We start from the raw sequence: 27,095 nt of genomic DNA on the forward strand, positions 1-27,095 counted from the left end.
GCTTCAGCCTCCATCAGGGACAGTAAGGCACTGGCCGGTGCATTAGGCGCACGGTGCATTAGGCCAGATTGCTAAACTCTCCCCAACGTCCCACAGCAAGCCGACACACTCTATGCCAGTGATCTCTGGGGACGGGAGTGCTCAGAAAGAGTAAGCCCCCCATATGAAGAAAACCACGCTTCCCACCTGCCCACTAGTCCATGCTTGGTGAAGGACTAAGAACCCGGGAGGAGCAACTTGGGAGAGAGCTACTGTCTCCCCATCTCGCACCAAGGTCTGAGTCATGCAGGCCAGGTCCATATCCTGCCTAAGCAGGAAGTCCTGCAGGACTGAGGTCTTATTATTTATGGACCTGGCGTTGCACAACACCAAGGATGGTGGTGAGTACTTCCACTTGGTCCCCATACCTGCTATCCATGTGTGTCATAAAATGTAATGCCAGGTAGCAGAGATATAAACTTTATAAAGGACACAGACAAACAAAAAGATTTTTTAAAAAGCTTAAAATAAAACATGCTTAAAATATTAGCACTTGGTGGTCTTAAAGGTGCTTTCTTTGTATCTCTCTTGTGCAATCCAGGGAACTGGGCAAAAGGAGCTCTGGCTCTTTCCTTCCTTCCCTAGGGGACCAGGAGGGAGAGGAGCCTCAGCCAATAGAAGGAAGAGAGGTTTGGCTCAGCAGCTCTGCTGTGCAATTGAGTGACTCTGGCAAAGCAAACCCTCCATCCCCCTTCTTCCTCCTCAAGGGAGGAGCCTTAGCCAATGGAGAAAACAGAGGTTTTACTCTGTAGCTCCTGTGCAATGGAGCAAGCCTAGCAAAACAAGCTGTGATGCAGAAGGAAGCAAGAGAGAGGGAGAAGGAAGCAGATGACAATCAGCAGCTTGGGGCCCTGATAGGAGCCTCCAGGGGCTTGATTTGGCCCCCGGGCTGCATGTTTGACACCCGAGAGACAGTCTCAGGAACAATCCAGATATCATAATTAAAGAGACAGACAAAAGTAGAGCTGTTGTCATCATGAATAGATCAGACTACATCCAGGAGGCTCAAATACAACTCTCAAACACTGTTGTTTTTTTACAAGCAACTGGACTCAGACTCCACACACAAATACAAAAGAAGAACCAACAAGATTATAAAGGAATTACCCCTGCACAATAAGGAACATATCCTTTTAGGCATACCACAGGAACCTTGACCAGGTACCTTCTATTTTCTACCCAAAATATACAAATCCAGCAACCCAGGATGCCCACATTGTCTCACGCACGGGCAATATCACTGTGAGGGAATCTAGATATATGATCTCTGTTCTATTACCCTATGCCACCAGCATTCCTACTTATGTTTGCAACACCACAGATTTTCTGAGGAATACACATTCCTTGAACAACCTTCTAGAGAATAATATTTCAGCCACCATGGATGTGGAATCTCTGTATATCAACATCCGATACAAAGATGAATTACAAGCATAAGGAATCTGATTTTGGACAACTCTTCAGATGACTCTGCCATCAAACTCAGGCCTGTAGCCACAGGGGGCCAGGGGCTTTATGACTCCTCCTTTCCCTGGCTCCTGCACTCTCCACCACCACTTTTCTCCCCACGGCTCTGGCAGGCCCCCTCCGTGCGGCACCTCCCCCTTTCTCCCTCCCACCCAGCCACCCACTGGGTAAAACTGTAAAGAGCAGGGCTCCTGGGGCTCTTGCAAGGTGCCCCCTGCCCCCACTGATCACATGATCAGCTAGAAAAGCCATGCCGAAGCTGGCAGTTCCTACACTAGCTTTCCAGTGTGATCAGCAAGTTCAATGCTGGCCACCCCAGCGCTGAACTTGCTGATTGCGCCAAAAAGCCAGCGTGCATACTGCCAGCTTCGGAGCAGCTTTTCCAACCAATCATGTGATCAGCAGGGGGGCACCTTGCAAGAGCCCCAGGAGCCCGCTCTTTACAGTTTTGCCCGGTGGGTGGGAGGGAGGCAGGGAGGAGGAGATGCCAAAGGGTCAGGGCTGCCAAAGCTGTGGGGAGAAAAGTGGCCACAGAGAGAGTGGGGGCTGCCAGAGGGAGGCCTTCCAGCCAAAAAATTTTTCCATTGCCCCCCCCCCCACCAGAATTTTCTGGCTATGGGCCTGATCAAACTGCCCCATTTTGTTCTCAGCCATAACCACTTCAAATCCGTTCCTTCAGAGCAATGATTCAGCCATGGACACCCACATGGTCCCACAATATGCTAACATCCTTATGGCTGACTTGAAGCAATGCTTCCTAAACTTTCACCCATTCATACTTGCCTAATACGGGTGATACACTGATGATATTTTAATTGTCTGGACACATAGTAAAGGAGTCCTGGACATATTCCACCAGGCATTCAATGACTTTCACCCCACCATCAACCTGATAATGAACCAATGTATGCAAGAAATATATTTTGGACACTACTGTAAAAATACACAATGGACGCATAGATACCACCTTATACCAGTAACCTACTAACTGACAAACATACCTTCATGCCTCCAGCTACCATCCTAAAAATACCAAACAATCCACTGTATACAAGCATTGTATACAAGCATCTGCTCCAGTCCTACAGACAGAGATTCTAACCTGAGGGATCTACAACAAACCTTTTTGGAACTAAAAGTATCCACCTGATGAAGTCAAGAAACAGATTAACAATGCCAGAATCGTAACTAGAGAAAATCTGTTGCAAGACAGGCCCCAAAGAGACAATAACAGAACACCAGTAGTGGTCACAACTTACAGCTTTCAGCTCAAAACAGTTAAATGCAACATCAGCAACTTACAACCTATACTGAGGAGCACACCTTTTCTTGCACACAAACAGCCCCTCAGTCTCAAACAACTTCTCACCCACAATAATGCAACATCTGATTTGAACATGGACACTGTAACTCAGATACCAACTTTGCTTCCACATACACCCAGACAACACAACCACTGGACCTAACAACATCAACTACACCATCTCAGGCTCATCTTCTAAAATGGGATATGTCATTAAATGCCAACAATGCCCTTTGATTCTCTACATAGGGCAAATAGGTCAAATCTACACCAAAGGATAAGTGGACACAAATCTGACATCAAGTATCACAAGACTGAGAAACCTGTTGGAGAACACTTCAGCCTTCCAGGACATTCAATGGGTGACCTCAAGCTGACTGTTTTATTGAAAAAGAACTTCAGGGAGAGAATAGAATGGGAAATTACTGAGTTTCAAGTTACTACAACACTCAGAACAATGGAATCCCCAGGACTTAACAGGGGTATTTGTTTCTGATTTCACTACATGTGCTAATCTAATTCAACCTGTATTCGCATCCAATCCTCCAGAAGGGCCGTATGTCCTCTTTTTATTTTATTTTATTTCTTACTTGGAATAACAGATCAGAATAGTAGATTGTAATGTAATGAATGTAATACAATTTGGAATGGTAGACTGGAATGTATTTCTCTGGTCTTGTGTCAGGGGAGATAACTCTACACAGCCACTTCAAAGAAGATGCTGCTGTAAGGTCACCCCATCCTTGAGAGGAGACAGATGGCATGTAATGGCACGGTATCAGTTAATTACTGTCAGTATTCCACAACTAAGGATACATCTGCCCATCAATTTCCAATTGTGACATATTTATTTCTTTTGCTACATGTTTCCATGGAATTAAACCCAAACAAATGGTAAACATATAAACTAAGCCTGTTATTTCTGTTTGATCTTTTAATCTGTTAAATATCTTCATTTACAGCATACCTGCTACGTATCCATTTCAGTGTATCTGAAGAAGTGTGCATGAACACAAAAGCTTATACCAAAACTTTCTTGGTCTTAAAGGTGCCGCTGGACTCAAACTTTGTTCTGCTGCTTCAGACCAACACAGCTGCCCACCTGAATCTTTGTTCAGACAAATAATCCATATTTTACTATTACTATGTTTATTGAACATCCCAAAGAAGGAAGTCAAGGAACTGGTAGTCAGGAAACGTGGGCGTCTCCTCCTTCTTTAGAATAGCCCCAACTAGAACAAATTGAGATTCACCACTGTTGTCTAGTTTATATCCTCTCTTAAGAATAGATCACTGCAGACTTCAAGACTGCTACTCCAAGGTCTGTGCTTTGTACTACATTCATGCACAAGCACATTTAAATTCTGTTCAGGATTTTCAAAAGCATCATAATCTCTGAAAGTCAGGGGCTTTCAGAATCTTCCCCCTGCTCATTGCGTTTAATGTCATTTAATTGCATTTAATGTCACAGCAGAACAGAGTCCCCATATCTCTCATTTCAAGACTTCTGAAATAATCACCAATTGTTTTTTTTCCCTCCTAACATACACCAGGACAAAAAGCACAAATCCCTAGGAAATATTTAGCGGATTCCTTCCGTCAAAATGTGAGTGACCGTAGGCAACACATCTGAATAAATTTTCTTCCGAAGAGACAGCTTTGCCACACATACACACACGCACACAAGTCGTCCCTGGCACTCTCTCAGTGCATCAATCCACAGGAATTATGTGGAATCGTACATCTACCTTACCTAAGTCAACAGTCCTTCACACATTGCTAGTACAGGATTTGCTCAGGTGTCCCCTGCAGATGAGTGACAAAAGGCTTAGCTGCTGTAAACTGATGGTAATGGCAATGTGTACACCTTGTTTGTTTATTCCTAAGGAGGAATGTTTATCATGGCTGTCAGAGATTATAAAAATATTTCCATGCCTTGAGACAGCATGAAATTGTAGCTTGCGACTCAACGAGTGGGCGAATGTGCAGGTGGAATGCTGAAACAAATGTGGAACCTTTAGTCAAATGCTTAAGTGACAATCCCCAAGGATGGCAACAGAGTGAAGCTAAGGGATCACAAAGCCATTAGCCGGAGGAGTTTTATCACAAGGCAGTGTGTGTACACACACACACACAAACATATATTTGCAACATACCCTGTAGAATAGTCAGTAAACTATGCCAAAATCATGATGATTCTTAGCTTTCTCCTTTTAAAGCAAGCCAGTTTCTAACCCTCATGGCTTCAGCCAGCCATAAATCTAAAAATGTGATAGTAAAAAAGCAGCTCATTCCAAAGTCATTCATATGAATTAATTTTTTTTTTTCTTTTCATGATATTTGCATTTACAATGCAACATTTTTCAGGGTCTGATCTTTCAAAACATACACCAAACTGAAAATACAGAGCAAATTCAGTGTATTCACCAAATGCACCTTGCCTAGTCTTCTGTTATTAACAGTGTAATCCTAAACAGACTTACACAGTTATAACTCCATTCAGTGGATTTGGCAGGGTGTAACTCTGTTCAGGATTCCATCATTAAAGGCAGCTAAAGGAGCAATCCTGAGCAGATCTACTCAGAATTCAAGTCTCTTCAATAAGGCTTACTCCAGTCCTTAGGGTTGCACTGTAAGACTGTGATTAGACACAGTGTAGCCTGATTCATGATCTGGTCATCAGGACCAGGACTGAAGCACTCCCTTCTCATCTTGTGAGCCAGTGTGGTATACAATGTTCCCGCCAAGCTGCAGAGTCTTGTGAGCAAAAATTCTACTTTGTGAGCTACTTGCATTAAAGTTGTGAGCTGCTGGCATTAAAGTTGTGAGCTAATGCATAAATTAGTGTGCTCTGAGGCCATCCTTCCTGAGCTAAGACAAAAATGTGTGAGATGGCTAAAAAACTATGAGTTAACTCACGCTAACTCAGCTTAGAGGAAATACTGGTGGCATTATAGTTAAGATCTAAGGCTGCAATCCTGAAAACACTTACTTGGAAATAATCACCACTAAATAAAATAGGATTCACTTCTTAATAAACAAGCATAGCAATACACTGCATGAGGTCTGCATTCAAATTTTCATTCTGCTGTGAAGTTTGATTGATAAATACAGCTTGTCTTCACACACTCAGGATTAAGGAGCAGGGGCTTCTCCAGGACATGTATTTATCTAATTACTACTTCATTTACACCCAACCTGTCTCTCCAGTGGGAACCCAAAGCAGCTTGCATTGTTCTGCTTTCCTGCAGTTTATCCTCACAACAACTCTGTGAGGTAGATTAGACAAAGTATATGTGTGACTGGCCTAAAGTTGCCCAACAAGCTTCCATGGCAGAGCTTCAAACCTGGGTCTCCCAGACCCTATCTGGCACTTTCACACTACACTATACTGGCTCTAGCATGGATCCCATTACCTTCTCTCTTTTTTTTAGAACTTAAGCACAAGATGGTGGCTCCAGTAAACATGCCTGTATAGACTGGATTATAAAATGCATAAAAAAGAAACATCAAATAAACTGCGTGATCCCTGAACTGTTTGGGTCTTGTTTTATTGTTTGTTTGTTTTAAAAACAACCACTTAAAAACAAGCCAAGGGCTGTTATGGAATGCCCTCCTTTTTACTTCTATGTATTTAGCACAAGAGCCAGTTTCTAACAGGATGGCTACACAGGGGAATAATGTGTCCTAAAGGGTGTGATGTGAACATGCTTCCGGAGACACATTATCTAACATGCAGTTGAATGTTTGGAGATAGCCTACAACATGTTAGCTGATATACTTCAAAAACGGTAACACCCTTTGTTATGTGTTAACCCCTTGTGTAGATGTGTCCTCAGAGGCACTGGAGTGTTGCTAAGAGGCATATACAAAATGAGATCAGTGGCCTTCACCAAGCTAACAGAAATCTTTGGAGCAACTGGTCCAGGAGACACTTTGTTAGCACCTGCAAATCAGAGCGATAAAGGAATGAACAGCAAAAGAAAGTGAACCTATTTGTGGTGGAAATGAATGTTACAACACATGGCCCCCAGTCAATATTTGCCCTGAAACACTAATACAGGCTGTGAGAGGGAGAGGCCTATGGTTGCTAACAGGCCAGGAAAAAATAACCTGTCTCTTTAATAAAGGTTTAACATACAAAAATTAGACAGTTGAAGCTTTTCCTAGCATGGAGCTAAATAACATGACCTGATAATTGCTGCAGATGAACAAATATGAAAGAGAAAGTTAGAGGGCCCAGTCTAGCAATTGGCAATCCTAGACAGACCTGAATAGAACTGAAAGGGAAGCTTTAGCACAGACAGCCATCAGTTTTCTTACACATTCTACTTATCTTCATTGCCCTCTCCCACACATACAACTCTGTGTCTGGAAATCAGGTTATGTATGAGAGGAGAGCTCAGCTGGGCCAGGTATGGTTTGAAGATGTGTGAGGCAGCAATACACCTGAAGCCAAGCATGCAGGCCCAGGTTTGGTCAATGTCTGCATAGGCGACCACAGGGATCAGCCAATACTGAGCTCCCTGGAAGAAGAGTGGGAAACAGATATAACAGAACTAAAACGTACTGTTTCTGATAAACTTAAGCTTGCCAAAATTATGGATTGAGCTTGTCTTTATACTTTCCCACTGGGAGAGCAGACTTGAGAACCATTGCTGCTTTCAAGCTTCAGAGTACAGACTTCACCAGCAGATGATGCAGACTCTGCAGTCTACTTAGATTCATGGAAAATCCAAATATCATTCTGAATTTTCAAAGATGTAAGAATTGGAGAGAGTCAGGAGCCTGGATCTTCATCTATACACCATTTATACCAAAATTCCCATCGGTCAATCAACATAAGATTATGTTATTTGTAAACATATGTCATTTTCAAGGTTTCTCAAATAATCATCACCTGTTTTTCCTCTAAATGTGGAACCTATTTCTATGCTTGTTTACCAGGAAATTAAGTGAGCAGTAAAGCTACTCCTATGTAAACATAAAGAAGACTGCAGCCGTAAAATTACAAAGAACATCAGGAATAAATAAAGGCACATAAAAACAGTCAAACAAATTTTCCACTGAAATTTGTGAGAGGAGAAGTAGCTAGTTTGCTCCACAATTTCATACATAATGTTGTGTCACTCATTCTATAAATGGGAAATGTTTGCGTGAAGCCACAACAAATTAGCTGCAACTGTAGTCCAACTGAAGAATTCTAAAACTTTGGCTTAATTCAAACATCAAATCAAACCATGACTTGTGCAAACCAGAGTTCAGGATTCCCAAACAACCATTTTTCAGAACTGACTGTCTGGTTTCCCCACCCCCCACACACCCCTGCCTTAGAGCATCAGTTTCACAAGATCATAAATTTACTCCTGCCTCCATGGGCCAGCAACCCATAGAAGTGGAGCAATGGCTGTAGCTACAGTGAGCGAATTAAGAGATCACACAACCCACACATAGCATAAACTATAATTTTTCAAATCCGCTTCATACCATGATTCAACTCTGGTTGGCAGCAGTTTCTGGGCAAGGAAGTACAAATGTGGTGATGCCCTCTGTGTTTAAGTGAATGGAAGGTGTTCAGTTTGGAAGGATCAGCTCAAAGAACATGCCTCAGAATGGAATATTTTGGACAAATGTTAGAAAATTCTGCAGAAAGTGCAAGAAAAAGCTAAAATTGGCCAAATTTATTTATTTATTTATTTTATTGGATTTATATTCTGCCCTCCCCGCCGAAGCAGGCTCAGGGCAGCTTACAACAATAAAAATATTTACAGTACTGAGGATTAACTAATTAAAACCTTAAACAGTATAACAATTAAAACAATTTGGTGCTAATGATAAATTCCAATATCTCTCACTCTCAGCTTTCTTCTCCCGTTTATGAGAAGAGATGTATCAGGTAGCCATGGTTTAGAAAGAAGAGGGTGCATTAAGATCATATTATCCAACAAAAAACTGTGCTAAAGGGAGGAGAGGGTCAGAAGAAGCAATCAGTTCTGCTTCCTGAACATGATCCATATGCTATTACTATCAGACTGTATGTGGTAAGTATCTATTTTCCATGTTTTACAGCCTAAAAACTAAGAAACCATTGGAATATAGGGCAGAAAAGTAACATTGAAACAAGCTCTTTATGTATGAACACACAGAAGTTATGGACAAATCACCACTCAACCATTTCCCCTTACAAACATTTGAGTGTTATAACGTTAAAGAGAATAGATCAGTATTTTTTTTTAAAAAAAAAAAATCTTTCTTCAGCTAATGTTCAGATGCAATGTGGTACAAATGGCTAGAGTACTAGACTTTACTAGATACCCAAGATTAAAATACTACTCAGCCCAAAAACTCACTTTTACCCAGTGGGGAATTCTACTCAGAATCCTGCTCAAGTCTATTCATGATCACTTCTAGGAAAGTGATCTTAGTGATCTTAGAACGACACTGTAATTGTCCTCTCTGCCTAACTCACTTTGGGTTGCTATGATGAGAAAAATAAAAATAGGAAGACTCATTTTGACTTTTCACAGGATAGGATAAAAATGAATAAATAAAAGAATTGTGACATCAGAATCATGTAGCACAAAGCAAAACTGGTTTCACTAAGTCTGGTATCCAGAAATTTATCCAAGAGTTTCAGAAATCATAGTGGAGACTGGTTCTTTTGCTTGTAATTCCTATACACTGATGATGATGTGATGCCTGGAATCCTGTTTCCCTGTACGGAAAATAGGAACTAGAAGGGAATAGAATTCAGATTGAGAAAAATGGCATAGGAAGTTAAACATCTCTAATCCCATTGCACTTTCCCAACCCAGTTTCCTTCCCCCCATGGCTACTCTGTCCTTTAAAAAGTGGTGTTTAGTTAGACCTTCTAATGCTCCAGAATGAGGAGGCATTTGCCTTGTTAGCTTTGGGAGCTACAATGATTACTTTTTTCTAACACCATGCTAGGGCTGCCAAGTCCAATTCAAGAAATATCTGGGGACTTTGGGGGGTGGAGCCGGGAGACTTTGGGGGTGGAGCCAGGAGACATTAGGGGTGAAGCCAAGATCAAGGCTGTGACAAGCAGAATTGAACCCCAAAGGGAGTTCTGGCCATCACATTTAAAGGGACAGCACACTTTTCAATTCCTTTCTTCCATAGGATATCATGAAGGATAGGGGCACCTTCTTTTGGGGCTCATAGAATTGGACCCCCTGGTCCAATCTTTTTGACACTTGGGGGGTATTTTGGGGAGAGGCACTAGATGCTATACTGAAAATGTGGTGCCTCTACCTCAAATAACAGCCCCCCCAGAGCCCCAGATACCCGTGGATCAATTCTCCATGATTTTCTATGGGAATAAATCTCCATAGGGAATAAAAGAGTTCCCAGCAGACATTTCCCTCCCCTCCCCCCACTTTCTGAGGACCCTGAAGCGGGGAGAGGGTCTCCAAACCAGGGGATCCCCTGCCCCCACTTGGGGATTGGCAACCCTACACCATGCTGAGAAACAGGTTCTGCACTTATTCAAAGAACACTAAAATCATACAATACCATTTCTTGCAGCCTCCTGAATTTACAAGTGCTGGGCTGAACAGATCTTTATTAACTTAAAGACTTCTAAGATACTGATCAGCAGCTAATATATTTAGAGACAAGTTGTTTTTTTTTAGGCATCAAAAAAGCCCCTTATCATATGCAGTGCTGTTAAAACTGAAATTAGTAAGATGGCATTTTATTAAACCAAACTGTCAAAAGAATTTTTACTGCAACTTTCAAATTCCCAAAAGGAGGAAGGTATAGTACAATCCTCTGTCTTCGTTAAAATTTTAGTATTTGTTTATTTGATTTTAGGTGGGGCAAGCATAATGTGAAATGGAAAGCTTTTTTTTTTTTTTAATTCTCTGCACTTTTCATTTACACAGAAGTCCCTTTCCCCTTCCCTTAAAAGAACTCCTTGGCCATGTGTGTGTCTATTGTTTTTATATCTTTTATTTTGAGTGAACAATATACCAAAACTGTTCCACAATCATTACTACTGCTGCCAGGAGAACAAAAGGCCATGTAACATCTTATACAATACTGTGTTTATGGTAATGTCTTGACACCAACACTACATGCATCAGAGAGGATAAAGACATTACTTGAGTCAAGAAAGATACAGGGAAACATAGATGGAGGATGGTAGGAAACAGAGAAAGACTGTGGGCAGGAAGTAGGATATATTGATGGGAAGGAGAAAAATCTTGGCTGAGAACCTGCTTTTGATAAATAGGTTTGTGTACACAGGAGCTTTTTATTCACCTAAATCCTCATTGCAGGTCTCATGATATAGTGTGTCAAGGTACTCAGTTCTCAGGGTCTAGTTAGGAAACCTACATACTGCCCCTAAACATATTTTTTTCGGGACATCTTTATTTCTAAGTACAGATGCTGTAATTACAGTTTTCATCCAAGTGGGCAGCCATGTTAGTCTGAAGCAGCAGAACAAATTTTGAGTCCAGCGGCACCTTTAAGACCAACAAGAGGATGAGGAACCATTCACAAGCACTCTTTGGGTGCGATCTGTCAACCAGTTACAGATCCACCTAACGGTAACAGGATCCAAACCACACTTGTCAACAAGGATAGTATGTGGAACCTTATCAAAAGCCTTACTGAAATCAAGATAAACGATGTCTACAGCATTCCCCTGATCCAGCAAGGCAGTCACTTTCTCAAAAAAAGAGATCAGGTTAGTCTGACATGACTTGTTCTTGAGAAAACCTTGCTGGCTCTTAGTAATCACATCCATTCTTTCTAAATGTTCCAGGATCGACTGTTTGATTATTTGTTCTAAAACTTTTCCAGGTATAGATGTCAAGCTGACGGGTCGGTAGTTACCCGGATCATCTTTTTTCCCCTTCTTGAAGATGGGGACAACATTCACCCACCTCCAATCTTCTGGCACCTCTCCTGTTCTCCAAGAATTCTCAAAAATAATAGCCAGAGGCTCAGAAATTACATCCGCAAGCTCTTTTAGAACCCTGGGATGGAATTCATCTGGCCCTGAGGACTTAGTTTCATTTAAATAAATTAGGTGTTTATGTACTACCCCTATGCTGATCCTAGGTTGGAACTTCATACCCTCCTTATATGTTCTGTTTTTGTGAAAAGGATCTAGGGGTCTTAGTGGATCATACGTTGAACACGAGTCAACAGTGTGATGCGGTGGCTAAAAAGGCAAATGCAATTTTGGGCTGTATCAACAGAAGTATAGTGTCCAAATCACGTGATGTGATGGTATCACTTTACTCTGCTCTGGTAAGACCTCACCTGGAGTATTGTGTTCAGTTTTGGGCACCACATTTTAAGAAGGATATAGACAAGCGGGTCCAGAGGAGGGCGACAAAGATGGTGAGGGGTCTGCAGACCAAGTCCTTGTCAGTATTGAGTCTGCCTTTACACAGTCTGACAGCTCTAATGTGACAGCAAGTGATCTAGCTGGCAGGCTAGGTCACAGTGACCTTATCTACACGCCGGTTCTAGCCGGTAAAGGACAGGTGGAAAGTACCTGCTGAGTCAGCATGACTGTGGACTGCCAGGATTGGCTGATGGAACTATATATGGACTGTGCTACCAGTGCACAGGTCTCTTCAAGGAGTCACATGCTGGCGGAGCACTTTGGTCCTATAGTTGATGTATATCTCTGCACTAGTGAGCACGTTGTATATAATCTGTAAATACATTGTTTTAGCACTAGCTGCAGGTGTCTGGCTCACTTCTTTACTGGGGCTCACCGTTGTACACATCACACCGCTCACTCTGCACACACCCACACCGACAGGGTTATGGGCCCAGTGCGGCTCCACTGCGCGGAGGAGCAACGTGAGTGTTGAGCTGACCAAGAGTTGTGAAGGAGCCGGAGGTGAGGAACGCCATTGGAGGACAAAGAGTACCAGCTATCTCAATCCGAGAGCCAGGAGGAGGACGGCAGCCAGCTGTTTGGAGGAGTCTGCGTCATGGCTCAGCAGCAGCTTGCAGCGGCCGTCGAGAAGCTAAATTCAGCCAACTACGCGGTGTGGAGCCTACGAATGGAACACTATCTCAAGCGTGAGGGTCAACGGCTGTTTGTAAGTAATCCCCCTGCCGTGTTATCTCCTGACGAGACTGTGTTGGCCGAGAAGGCGCTGGCAAATATTGTGCTAGCCGTGGGAGATGACCAGTTGATATATGTGCGTGGGAAGGACACTGCCAAGGCTGCCTGGGACGCGCTCAGTGGGGTATACGTTAGTACCACTGCAGGCTCCCTAATGGCCTTGACCAGGAAAATGTTCCGCACTTTAATGCCAGCTGGAGGGTGTGTGAGGCAGCACATCAAGAAGCTGACAGACTGCTTTGTGGAGCTTGAAGCCCGGGGCAAAACTGTCGCTCCTGATGACAGAGTGTATATTTTGTTGTCATTGTTGCCGCCGGAGTTTACACCACTAATTACCTCCCTGTAAACAGTTGATGTGGCTACTCCGACTATGGAGTACGTGTGTGCCCACCTGCACGATTTCCAGGAGCAGATTGCAGCTGTGAGCCATCCGGGAGTGTCGGCTGGAGAACGTGTGGCTATCGATTCGTCTGGGAAGGCGTCCAAGCAGGAGCCGGCTTGTGCTGCTGGCAGACAACCAAAGGCTGAAGAGGAGCCGACTGCACTGTCGGTCAGGCGTTGCTTTGGTTGCGGCTCATCCTCGCACCTTTTGCGCGTTTGCCCAGAGAAAGGGAAGCGGCGTGGATGGAGGCAGCGAGGGCAGAGGACCACCAGCAGATGTGAGGAAGAAGCCCGGCTGGTCACTTCTTCAGGAGAGAGTACCGGGTCTTTGTGGATATTAGACTCTGGTACAACAAGCCATCTCTGCTGCGACAAGGAGCTGCTGAGAGATGTTGACATTCCTGAACTCACTCATGTGAGATTAGCTGACGGTTCTTCCGCGGCTGTAACATGTACTGGGAATGTAAATTTTCCTGTTTTGAATTGTACATTCCAGCATGTATTATGTGTCCCCTCGTTAAGATCTAATTTGCTAAGCGTCAGCATGTTAATTGATGATGGCTATGAGGTGATATTTAAGAAATCCTGTTTTAAGATCTTAGGAGGTGGGGGGAAGCTACTTGCTACTGGCAAAAGGGAGTTGAACTTGCATATCAAGGCAATTCAAAGTGACCGTGGAGGTGAGTTTCTTTCAAATGAGTTTAAACGTTGGCTGGAGAGCCAAGGCATTGCTCACAGATTAGCAAGCCCAGCCACGCCCCAGGAGAATGGGCTGGCTGAGCGGCATGGAGCTATCTTACAGAACTTGATGTATAGTATGTTAGAGGATGCCAACTTGCCAATTGTATATTGGGCCGAGGCCATTTACTCCGCGGTGTATCTGTATAACAGAATTTGGAGCAAGGCTGTGTATGACATGCCTTATAGAAGGTTATATGGTAAAGTGCCTGACTTAAGATTTTTAAAGGTCTTCGGGACGCAGGCATGGGTTAATGTTCCCTCGGATAACAGGAGGGAGGGAGCTGGCCGGGCAGTACGCCTAACTTTTCTGGGCTACAAGCCAGAAACTAGGTCTTATCGCTTTTGTGATAAGAGGGGCAAGCTGACTTTCAGTCGGTCAGCAAGGTTTAACGAGCATACCAGCTGGCCTATATTACATGGTACTGAAAGGGAAGTTGTGTTGCTGCCAAGTACTGATAACAGTGCTGGAGTCCTGCCAAGGGAGATTAAGCAGGAGCCAAAATCTCCCGGCCAAGAGCTAGCACCAAAGGAGGCAGAAGAAGGTGAGCCCAGTGCTAGCGCAGAGCCTCAAGTGTCGAGTCAGGAGGTGGAACCTCTAAACCAGGAGGTGGAGCCAGCCCAGGAGGTGGCAAGCAGTCAGTCTGGAGAAGACGAGCCCAGTGCTAATGCAGGGCCTTGCGTATCTGCCAGAGCTACTAAGGGTATCCCTCCTGCTAGGTATAAAGTACCATATGTGACACTGATAACTAAACCAGATCCACCAGGGTTCCAAGAAACACTGAGAAAAAAAAGCTGAAGCATGGAAGGTCTGGGTTGCAGAGTGTGAGGCACGTAACAAGGAGGCTGAGGCCAAACGCCAGAGGGAAATGGCTGACCAGGACAGTGATGATGAGTGCCTGGATTGGAAATTGTGAATTGTAAATACCAAAGTGCAAATGTTTGATGCTGTGGAATTCTGTCTAGAAAACAATGTACAGGCATGTGAGTGAACACTGCATAACATTGTGTATGATGTGAAGTTGTCAAGTGTTTATGAAAACTGTGTACAATACTTAGGTTTACTGTGTACGGTAGACTAGGAGGTGTGTCAGTATTGAGTCTGCCTTTACACAGTCTGACAGCTCTAATGTGACAGCAAGTGATCTAGCTGGCAGGCTAGGTCACAGTGACCTTATCTACACGCCGGTTCTAGCCGGTAAAGTACAGGTGGAAAGTACCTGCTGAGTCAGCATGACTGTGGACTGCCAGGATTGGCTGATGGAACTATATATGGACTGTGCTACCAGTGCACAGGTCTCTCTTCAAGGAGTCACATGCTGGCGGAGCACTTTGGTCCTATAGTTGATGTATATCTCTGCACTAGTGAGGACGTTGTATATAATCTGTAAATACACTGTTTTAGCACTAGCTGCAGGTGTCTGGCTCACTTCTTTACTGGGGCTCACCGTTGTACACATCACACCGCTCACTCTGCACACACCCGCACCGACAGTCCTATGAGGAAAGGTTGAAGGAGCTGGGGATGTTTAGCCTGGAGAGGAGGCGGCTGAGAGGTGATATGATCACCATCTTCAAGTACTTGAAGGGCTGCCATATAGAGGATGGTGTGGAATTGTTTTCTATGGCCGTGGAAGGTAGGACCAGAACCAATGGGTTGAAATTAAATCAAAAGAGTTTCCGGCTCAACATCAGGAAGAACTTCCTGATCATTAGAGCGATTCCTCAGTGGAACAGGCTTCCTCGGGAGGTGGTGGGCTCTCCTTCCTTGGAGGCTTTTAAACAGAGACTAGATGGCCATCTGACAGCAATGAAGATCCTGTGAATTTAGGGGGAAGTGTTTGTGAGTTTCCTGCATTGTGCAGGGGGTTGGACTAGATGACCCTAGAGGTCCCTTCCAACTCTCTGATTCTATGAACAAACACCCTCCCAGGGCTCAACAGGGCTATTGGTTTCTTATCTAATTACATATGCTAAACTATTCAGTCCTTACATATGTATTCCCACCAAGAAAGGCTACACACCCTCTCTATTTTAGTGTATTTATTTTTTGGAATAGTATATCAGAATGCAATTCAATATATTGGGATTTATTCCTCGACCCCTAAGAAAAGGAAGCTGTTAATTAACTCCATGTTAGAGAGGAGATGAATGGAGTGTAACAACTATGAAGGACACTTTGATACATCCATCTCCTATTTAGTCATATTTATTGCTTCACTGTTTCCCCCTGTAATTAAAACCAAACAAATGGTGACAATATGAACTTAGCTTGTTACTGGTTTTTGGCCATTGCATGTCAAAACAACTTCATTAAGTTGTATGCTAATTTTCACCCATGTAAAGGCATCTGTCTATGTATAGAAACTCCATTCCAATGTGTCGAAGAAAACGTGCATGCACATGAAAGCTCACACGAATAAAACTTTGTTGGTCTTAAAGGTGTTACTGGACTAAACATTTGTGCCACAGTTGTATTTGTGGAACAGCCTGCTGCCCTGTCCAGCTAGCCAGACAGGCCTGAGTCAACCAATTTCAATCAATTTCCAATTTGAACCCAAAACTTTGTGAGTGCATAAGCAGCTGGTTCCTACAGAATGCTGTTCTGACTCATCCACCTCAATTGGCTTTAATGCCCAAAAGCGCGCTCTGGCTTGGGCATGGCTATCTTCACCCTTTGAGATTCAAAGCTTTTGCAAAGTACCTGAATTGATCAGTTTGGAACGATTAGTTTAGTAAACAAAGTTTTGTTTACATTTTCTGTTGTAAGTAACTCTATCAAGATTCCTTTGTGCAACCCTGCATTAGAGGAGGGGCCATGGCTCAGTGCATATGTTCTGCACACAGAAGTCCCTAGAATCTCACAGAGGTGTCAAACTCATTCGTTAAGAGGGCCAGATCTGACATAAATGTTACTTCGTCAGGCCAGCCTTGTGTGCCATAAAATGTAATGCTACGTACTGGCGATATAAACTTTGTAAATTATACAGGCAAACCCAATTAACAATCTTATTTTTACTCAAAATACAAACAAAAGCAATTGATTCCTAGAAGAAAAAGCAATCGATTTACTGGGGAACCCACAAAAACTGCAATAAATGTATGCAAGATGAGATTTTTTCCAAAGGATACCATAAAAGGGGATATCTTACATACAAATTAGCTCTTTTTTATACATATAGCACTTTTAGGAGATGAGTCATCATCCTTGTAAGTAAACAGTTTTTCAGCAGCACTCCCCCCCATATGCCCAGCTTCAGCAGCCTAGTATAGCTACAATCTGTCTCCCACTCTTTGTTTCCTCTCTTCCCCCATCCTGCCTCTGAGGATCTCGAGAAGGCACACCAGACTCCCACCTCCACCACCCCCATCCCCACCAACACAAACAACAACACTGTGAGGTGGGACAGGCTAAGCGACCGACTCTAGGTGACAGGACTCTGACTCAGTTTTCATCCCTCTTGTGTTTCCCACAGAAGTGGTGGGGCTAAAGGAAGGCCTGGTGGAGAGGTTGCTTCTGAAACCTCCAGAGGGTGCTTTTTGACCTGGGTTTTTTTGGCACAGTGTGGCACCAAATCAGCCATTGGCTTGATCCAACAATGGCTTCTCTTATTTTCTTATGTCCTCCTGTGACCCTTATCCCTCATAGTCATCCCCCACCCACTCCAACACTCACTCTGCCTCACGGTTCTGCAACTGTTCAGACATGCTGTGGCAACATCAGCATCCCCTTTTTCCCTTTGCTCCTCCACTCTTTTCTGAGGCCAAGAGATTTTTTCCCCTCAGAGCAGCATGCAGAAGACAGACCAACTGCCTCTCAATCCATGTGCCAGCCCTTCTCCTCCTCCCTCTACTATGGGTTCTGTCCATCAGCTAACTGCTGCCCCATGTACCCACTCTGGCCAACACACACAGTTGCCATTTTTAAAAAGTGAAGCTGATGGCTGCAGCAGTGCCAGCCATTGCCCCCATAAAGGCTTCTCCAATCCATGCTGAGCTGCAGTCAGAGGAATTGGGGCGGGGGGAACCACACCTCTTTCTCTATCTTCATTTCCATTCCCCCCACTATTTTAACTTAGTTTCTTAGCCCCACCCCCTAGCTATTTCCTTTCTATTTCCTGACAGCTTTGACATAGCCACATCTCAGCACAGGGGCTTGCTCACCATCCCCCTTCCAGTTTGGTGTAGTGGTTAAGTGTGCGGACTCTTATCTGGGAGAACCGGGTTTGATTCCCCACTCCTCCACTTACAGCTGCTGGAATTGCCTTGGGTTAGCCATAGCTATCGCAGGAGTTGTCCTTGAAAGGGCAGCTGCTGTGAGAGTCCTCTCAGCTCCACCCACCTCACAGGGTGTCTGTTGTGAGGGAAGAAGATATAGGAGATTGTAAGCTGCTGAGTCTGATTCAGAAAGAAGGGCAGGGTATAAATCTGCAATCTTCTTCCTCACACCAGTTGCTTGCACACCAGGTAAAAACCCTGGGTGCTTTTATAAAAAAATGAATAAGGTAATATACAGTGTTAGCATACTTGCCAGGGTGCTTTTTTCCAGAGTAAAACCTCACATTTAACACATTCACACATACCCTACATACACTTGGGGGCGGGGAATAGTGCGGTCTAAGGCATTAATGCTTCCTATTTTAATACTGTTCTATCAATATATATCACATCACTATGTACTCCTACTAGTTCCACTTTAATTACTTGCTAGCCTCATTATCTTATAAAGCAGTGGTTTTCAAACTGTGTTCCAGGAAACTCTGGGGTTCCTTGAAAACTTACCAGATGTTCCTCATGAGAATATCAATAATTGTAGATACACTTCCTTGAAAGACCAGTATTCATATTGCTTTCATATTGCATTATTAAATAATGCAATGCTTTCATATTGCATTATTTTATATTTTGTAATTCACCTTGATTCTCAGTGAGATATTTATTGGAAAATTTCATGACATGTACAAACAAAATTCAGACAAAGAGGCAATGCAATACTACATATACTTTCATCTGCAGTAGTATATTTGGAAATTATCAACAATGACTCTGACTTCTGACTTCTTTTCATTGCATTTTGTAAACTTCTGTTATATAGCCAGCCATCTCCAATTATTTTTTCCTGTGTCATATCTGCATCTAAGGGCTGCTCCTACATGATAGTTGATACTTTGATGGTTATACTTGAGAACAAAAATTCATGTATACTCCAGCAGATAGGAAGGATGGGATCACCTCAAAATGGTTTCCTGTCAAATCCCATTGTCAGATATGCAGTTCATCCACACCCTTTTCTGTCTTGAGATGGGAACTGTCAGGCTCACATGACACTATAATAAGGCCACTTTCTCAACTCAGTATTGATTCAATTGAAGCTCTTTTTATTTTATTAATTTAAAATAAGACAACCATACTTTTGGGAAAGTTGTAACAAACAGTAAGACAGCTACTTTAAAAGTAAGATAATTACTTTAAAATATTTAAAACATCTCAATAATTCAACATGTCTCTAATCCTAACCAGGGTAAACTGGGCAAAAACTAGTGTTGAGTTTATTGTGCAAAATCAGCTGATGAAAGCATAAATTCATGAACACTTATGGAGTGCTTTTTAAATAACCTCTGAGTGTAGACAGTCCACCTGGAACTGGGGGGGGGGGGGGGGGAAGCAACAATCATGCCTAAACAGTGTTTTTTTTTGCTAGAACGTATATTCGTCATTCAGACAAAACCAGAAGCTGGATTCCAACTGCAGCTAAAGAGCACTTCATGACCTGTTGTTACTCATAATTCCATGTAAATATGCTTATAAAATTTCTTTCCCATTGACATTTGTATAAACTTGTGCTGTTCAGTGCACATACTTCCTACCCGTGAAGGATCATCTGTGGCTTCAGACTTGTAGAAGTCGTTGATCAGTGTGATGTGTGATCACAGATTTTACACAAGTGGTATGTTAACAAACAATAGTTGATGACTACACACCTAAGAGGCAAGTCTTACATTCTTCTGTGTGAAAAAAATACAATATTGAGCAACTGAATAATGTAGTATTCACAAACAATAACACTACACACATTGCAAGTATATTTATCCCATCCCTACCCTCGAATGAAAGGGCTTGCCTCTGTCTTGAAAAACTGGGATTGGAACAAAGAAACAAAGAGTTAATCCTAGTTTTACTACTGATTTGCCTCAGGCCACACCTCAAATTAACATCAAAATCTACAAATGCTTGTGGCTTCCAGAACCTCTCTGCTCAGTCCACATACTGTCTTTCCAACAAACCCAGCAAAGCAAAAAACAGGAACACTGTGTTAGCTGAAATGTTTGTGCACATCTGTCCATACCATGTGCAGTAAAAAAAAAAAACCCAAAAAACCCTTCATCTTACACAGGCAGAATCTACATGTGTACGAACACTCATAAAACAGGAATGTTGAGTACAAACGGAGACAAGCAAGACAACTTGTGGTCTATGCATTTTTGTTAAGTTTTGCAGTATATGAATACTCTAAACCAGGGCTGTGGTACATTTTTTTTTTAGAAAAAGCTCAGCAGGAACTTATTTGCATATTAGTCTGCACCCCTGACAACTCCATTGTTTCACACAGGGCTTTTTTGTAGAAGAAGCCCAGCAGGAACTCATTTGCATATTAGGCCGCACTCCCTGATACCAAGCCAGCTGAAACTGCATTCCTGTGTGTTCCTGCTCAAAAAAAGCCCTGCTCTAAGCCATGTAACCAAGTTGGTGGCTCAAGTCTGCTAGACAGGAACTATGCTAGTGGAGGGGACTAGTTGTCTGTTAACCCTAGACAGTCCAAAAACGTATAGAGATTAAATGCTGCTTACTTGAGAATCACTTGACATAATCACAAGCACTATTCACACAACTTTAAAAATAGAAAAGACAAGAGTAAGAGACCAGTATCACCCTAAAGGCTAACAACATTGAAAGCACATATCCTGCCACCAATTTTGTTAGTCTTCAAGGTACTACTGAACTCTTCTCTTTTCAACTGCTACAGACAGACTAACACAGCTACCAATCCTGATATAACTTTAAAAATGAAAATAAATATTCCATTTTTTCCCTCCCAGTTACCCAAACAAAATAGCAGAAGAAACAGAATGACAGAAAATTCTGGATGCCTTCCTATATTCCCTGCTTCTCTCTGGCATGGTGGTTCCCCCCTATCCTGGATCTTAAGACACACTCAGCTTATGCAGTGCAGATTAGGCTGCAGTTGATGGTACACAATGAAACATGGACTGGTGTTGTTACTAGCCTTGAGTTGGAATTGCTTGTTAGCACATTTAGAATTTTTTAAATGAAGATTTAATTAAATCAACAGCTTTGGAAGAGAAAAGAGATACAGGAATGTGCATGGGTGTTTCCTTTTGTTCCAACTCTTCTCCAACTTGTGGAGAAGAGATAGCAAAAGCAACTTGTTCTTTCTAAAGAAAGACCTCTCAAAAAAAGGACCACTATACATATAACTGCTATTTTTGACAGTACTCCAATTTACTGTTCAACGTTTCTTCTAAAGCTAAAGGGCCCACCACCCCATTTTTCTTCTCCTCCTAACACTCCTTGGCAGCATTTATTCTCAGTCTGCCACCAAGGGGCCAATTAGTGCTTCACTGTTGTTGCGCTTTGTGATTTACCTAATAGAAACTAGATTGGAATTAAATAGGGCACCAAACAGCCATGAGCAGGTAACAGCATTATGGGATGCATTCAAACAGGTGGGAATTCTTGGTGCAGACTGTAAAGAAAGTGGTATAAGATTCAGATCCACCAGCTTTTCCGATAAAGCAAAACATGTTTTGCACATATTTAATCATGTTAAAAGAACATAACTCCTCTAGAACCAGAAGCTTTCACTCAAATCAAATCAGATCAACCTGACTCAGATCTACATTGGATCCACTTTTATGGCATGCATTTTGCAAGATAATGTGAGTAAGATATAGCACTTGCTGTATGTGTGTATCCATATGAAATCACTGTGAGCCAGTCATGAAAGAGAACTGTGGTACACATCATAGAACTATACTCCCAGAAAACACCTGAAAGTAATTCTGCCTGACCTCCCGGCTAACAGAGATCACCTTGCCGTAAACAACTAAGGAATAAAATTATTTCATCTAGATTATACTGAGAGATTTCTGCATTGTGGCTCCCAAATCTGAACTCTATGCCATGTGCTGCCTACACAGTACACTGCTTAAGAGCAGGAAGTCTATGCTGGGCAATCCAGATGACTCAAGGAACTTGCTAGGTGGCAGAATCTTCACCACAGACTAGAATCTATCCTGCCACAATCATTCTAGGGACACACAAAGTTCAGGTAACTGTTCTAGGTCCAGTGAAAGAGCACCAACAATATGACCTATTGCAACAAGTTTCTGCATACATGTGGCATTCTTGTAAAGCATTTTGGTATTTAAGCGTTAAATGGTACTATTAAGACATGGTTGGGATTTTATGCTTTCCTTGTGCTGATTTAAATGTATATTAGGAAGTGAAGGGAAATAATCTAGACTGATATTAATACAGACATATTTATGGCATACACCTGTTTTGTCTCAGTGAAGTTCCGTGTGCTTTGTATGTACAGAAACCCTTAGCCACTGGGAATGGTTGTTTTCTGTGACAGATCTGATGTACTTATTTGCACTCAGAAGGACCTTCATGAAACAAACCATGGTATTTAATTTTGTGCTAATAAGGAAACATACACAGGATGATCAGTGCAAGAATGCTCATGAGGAACGGCACATTGTTAACACAGAGGGCAGCACTCAGGGATTTCTTACTCTTCCTAGATTACTCATGCACACAGCTCCATCCTTTTCTACTAAGATCTTCATTCATGCTTCAGCCTTCTCAATCATTCCTTTCTTAGGGCTTACTTGTCTTCCTTTACAAAATGAGTCTATCTCCCTTTTCATGAGCAAACACCAAAGCAGACTTACATTGCCCTGATTCTGGCCTCAAGCTCCTTTTTCATGTCAAAATTTTCCTTACACACAGGTCTTTCTTTCATTTGCCTGAGCCTGAGTTTTGGGATTGCCCTGTCATCTAGCCTGCACCATTCATTTTGCATTTTTAAAATCTCTATCTTATTATCACAGTTGCTTCATACATAATTTCACTACATGCATATATAACAGATATGTACATCAGAGTGCACCGCCTCTATAAATACTACACAGTCTAGTTTTCCATAAGGAGAGGCATTGGAAAATCATTGTCTTTCATAGTTTACCAATACATGTACTTGCATTACAGTAAAAAACAAGTGCAGTCTTCATGATAGTATATACAGATGCACATTCCCTACACCATATACATACTGTGCCATGCAAGACACTTAAGTGCCAGGCCACTGACCTTTCAAGTCATTCCATTAAAGAAAGCTCTCTCCCTTTCATACTAATTGTCCTTTCCAAAAATTGTCTTAAAACTTTATTTTTCCCGTCTCTTGTACAAATTACATTATTAAATGCATTGTACAGTTCCATAAAATCACTGGCTGCCTCTAAAAATAAAATACTACTTTATCAAAGAAAGTTCGGGTGCCTTAAATGTGAGGAAAGTGCTTTAGGAAGAAGAGCTCTACAGAATCCCTGCTTCCTATTTTGCACAGGCTGAAGGAGCCTCCATTTTCCTTGCTAGACTGAGGAGGGTCTTGGGACAATTTTGTCTCCCTCCCCCCGCCCCCCCCCCCAATCCTGCACAGGATCTTTAACACACATGATGTTATTCTGCAGGCCCTAGCTGCGAAAGCAGCTTTCTCTTTCTAATATCCTTTCTATGTGGCTCAGGTTGTGTTTGGGGATGTTAGGCTGATGAAAATTTGTGCCACTCAATACTTTTATGGATGTTGAGGTTCTGGTTGTTTGTCCAAAAGTAATAAACATTAGACTTATGGTAAGTGATAAAAGCAAAAAGACCTTGGAGAATTCACCTTCAACTTCAGTTAAAATCCTATCAATATTTTAAATGTAACAAAAAACCAAAAACCCTAAGAGTGATATCCAGGGTTTGGATTTTGTTGTTGTCTCATTTTATTTTGAAAAGATCACTAATAATAAACCAGACACCAGCCCTCTCCCATTTTTTGCTTTTTTAGCATTACATCAGCAGCAATAAGGTTATACCTACAAAAGCAGCAGCAGTGAACAAACAGCTCTCTTATATTGTTACCCTCACACTCAAATGGCTATTTGTTGAATGATAAATAGCACCATCCTGTAAATAAAATTTGTTTAATTTCACATATACACATATATACATATGCACATACACACACATTTATGATATATATAAATAAAAACAGGCCTTCTTGCAAAACATGGATTCAGATGCCCCAGCTAAATTCCCCCTACAAGGTCTGAATATAACAATGACAAAAGATTCATGGTCTCCCTCTTCTTCTTGGCATCTTGCTGTTTTTTAAACATATGTACAATTAGAGAGGCGGGTGAAAACCCTTAATTCCTCCTCCCTCCCCATTCTCAGTATTAATCGCCTAGTAAATCTTGCAAAAAGACACAACAGAAAAGGACAGAAGCCAACAGGTGGGGGGGGGGAGAATAAAATAAAAAGCTTTGTGTTCGTTTAGAAATGCCGTGTACTTGATCAGTGCTCCCTTGCCTCTTATCAGAGGGGTGGAAAAGCTTTCTCAAAGACTGCAGACAATTTTTAAAAAACGATAACTTTGGCATTCTCCAAAAACCTTTTGACCAAAGAATCTAAACACGTGAAAACGTTGCTTGAGGTGGGTGTGGATAATTTATTATTTGCTTTAACACAACAGGAGAAACTGAGGCACGAGCAAAAGAAGAGGCGATGGGCCCCACCGACTGGGAAAAGTTTCTAGATGCCCCCTTCCCTCCCCTTTCTTTCACCCTTCCTCCCTTGTCCCTACACTCCAGCCCGAGCGCTCAAGCCATGGCGCATCTTAAAACCTCCTCAGCAGCAAAGGCAGCGCTCTGTATGTGTGCAAAAAAAAAAAAATCCACATGCGCCCGGAGCCAAGAGGGCTGTTGCTCGCGATGCAATCACTGCGGCGGCTCCTTTAGTGGGGCCAGCCCTTGTGCTCTCTCCAAGCTGTGAATGAAGAGCCAGGGGAAGCTTGGAGCCGAGAGGCCGCCAGCCAGGACCCCGCTGCGCCGCGCACTGCCCCCTTTCCCCAGCAGCCACCCCCACCCCGCTCTCCCCTTTGGCTTAGCCAAAAGTCGCGGCGAGGAAGAAGGAGGCGAGCGGGTGGAGGGGAGAGGCAGCTGCAACAAAATAGCAACACCAACCAAAAAACCTCCGCGCGCGCGCGCACACACACACACAGAGGCATTCCTGGACTCTCTCCGGAGTGACTCTGAAGTGACCAGCTTGCCACCGGCCCCGAGCCAGAGAGGGCGGCTAACTGAGGCAGCTCCGGAATGAGTAGCTACCCCCTCCCGCGTCCCTTCCTTGCCAAGCATGGAACGCTCGAGGCTTGCTGAGCAAACAAGCTCGGCTGTTCCTACTGCTGCTGCTGGCTGCCACAGAGGGAAGAATTGGAGCCTCTCTTACCTTTTCTTTCTGTCTCGCTGGCTTTCGCTCCCTCTCCCTCTTTTTTAAATTGTGTGTTATGAGGAGAATTTCTGGAGAATGATTCCGCCAAGGCGAAAGGGGGGGAAAGTGAATGGCAACACAAAAAAAACCCACGACCCTTTCCCTGCACTCCCCCGGCCTCCTGGTATCAAGATCCTAGGACAACATCAAAGCAACTTAGGGGGAACACTTTAGGGGCCTATTGTCTGCTCTGCTCTGCTCTGTTTTTTCTTCAGCCTCCCCCTCTCGCTGCCGGGAGACTTGGTATGGCCCAGGCATTCATGCCAAGTAGCTTTCACACATGGAAGCTTGTCTCAAGCAATTGCTGACAAGCCACAAACAAGACATTCTCCCTCCCTTCTCCCTCCTCCCTCCCCCTCCTCCTTTCTTCAGAATGCAAACTAAAACTCCAGTGACAGGCAGGCGGGCTTGGTCTAGCCCCCCCACCCCTTTTACACACACACACACACACAGCTCACTGCTGAACTGGTGGAGTTAAGAGACAGGAAAAAGCCCAGGCTGAGTTGGGGGCAGGGAGAAAGCTGTCTGCTGTGTCCCAGTAAAATGGCAGAGAGAGAGAGAGGCTGCAAGCAAAAGCTTTTTCTTTCTTTGGATGCAGGAGGGGGGGATTAAAGAATGAGCTATGGGGGTGGGGAGGAAGAAGAGGAATCCAACTCTTTTGCATCATGTACTGAGCATTTGGGGATGGTGAAATTCACCTTACAGCATCAGTCCGCTAAGATTTGGAGAAATGTTGCCATAGTTAAATAATAAAATGTTTTGTGTAATCTATTCTGGACTTCACCCTCCCTTAATTATTTAAGAATCCGCAGTAATAAGCACAATTATTAATTTCTATAGACCCTCAGAGTGAAGAAAGTACTGTCCTCACAACAACCCTATGGGATACAGGTTAAGTGCTGGGAAACAGTGACTTAACAGGGCAATGTGGAACAGAATTATGCCCTAAACTCATTGACTTCAATGGATTTAGAAGGGTGCAACTTTCCTTAGCATGCCACTGCTACACAATGCTTCCCGATAAACTTCAAGCCCATGGAGGAAGATGGAACAGAATCTGAGACACTGATATTGCCTGCTGGGAAAACCTATCCATTGATTCCTTTTCACCAAAATTGTCTACAAAACTCTCTTACAACAATTAAAAATCCATTATAAAATCCAACAGTGTACCTAAAAGTTGAAGAATGTGTTATACAATAGATCCATGATTAGATCTTCTCAAGTTTTCTATAACATCAAAAAGCAATTGGTGGGAGAAGGGAGTAAAGCAATGGAGGGGTAGATAAATAATCCTTTCTTCCACAACCCCCATTGTCTCTAACCCCATAGTGTATGTCAGAGCTGTTATCAGCTGTAGTAGAGACAACACAGATATCCATGCTGAAACTGGTTTTCAGTTCAACCACCTCCTTGGCTAATAGC

The 27,095-nt window shown here is 43.0% G+C and overlaps 1 long non-coding RNA gene across 1 annotated transcript in view; it reads right to left on the minus strand.

Moving 5' to 3' along the window:
* LOC132568532 (uncharacterized) overlaps positions 1-26,193 on the minus strand; it is a 78,896-nt gene extending 52,703 nt beyond the window's left edge. Inside the window, exon 1 of the long non-coding RNA XR_009555195.1 lies at positions 25,629-26,193. This is a non-coding gene — a long non-coding RNA (uncharacterized LOC132568532). The remainder of the gene's footprint in view (positions 1-25,628) is intronic.
* Positions 26,194-27,095: the final 902 nt, after the last annotated feature.

The sequence above is a fragment of the Heteronotia binoei genome, chromosome 3 (genome assembly GCF_032191835.1).
Source record: "Heteronotia binoei isolate CCM8104 ecotype False Entrance Well chromosome 3, APGP_CSIRO_Hbin_v1, whole genome shotgun sequence".
NCBI classification, from domain to species: domain Eukaryota; kingdom Metazoa; phylum Chordata; class Lepidosauria; order Squamata; family Gekkonidae; genus Heteronotia; species Heteronotia binoei.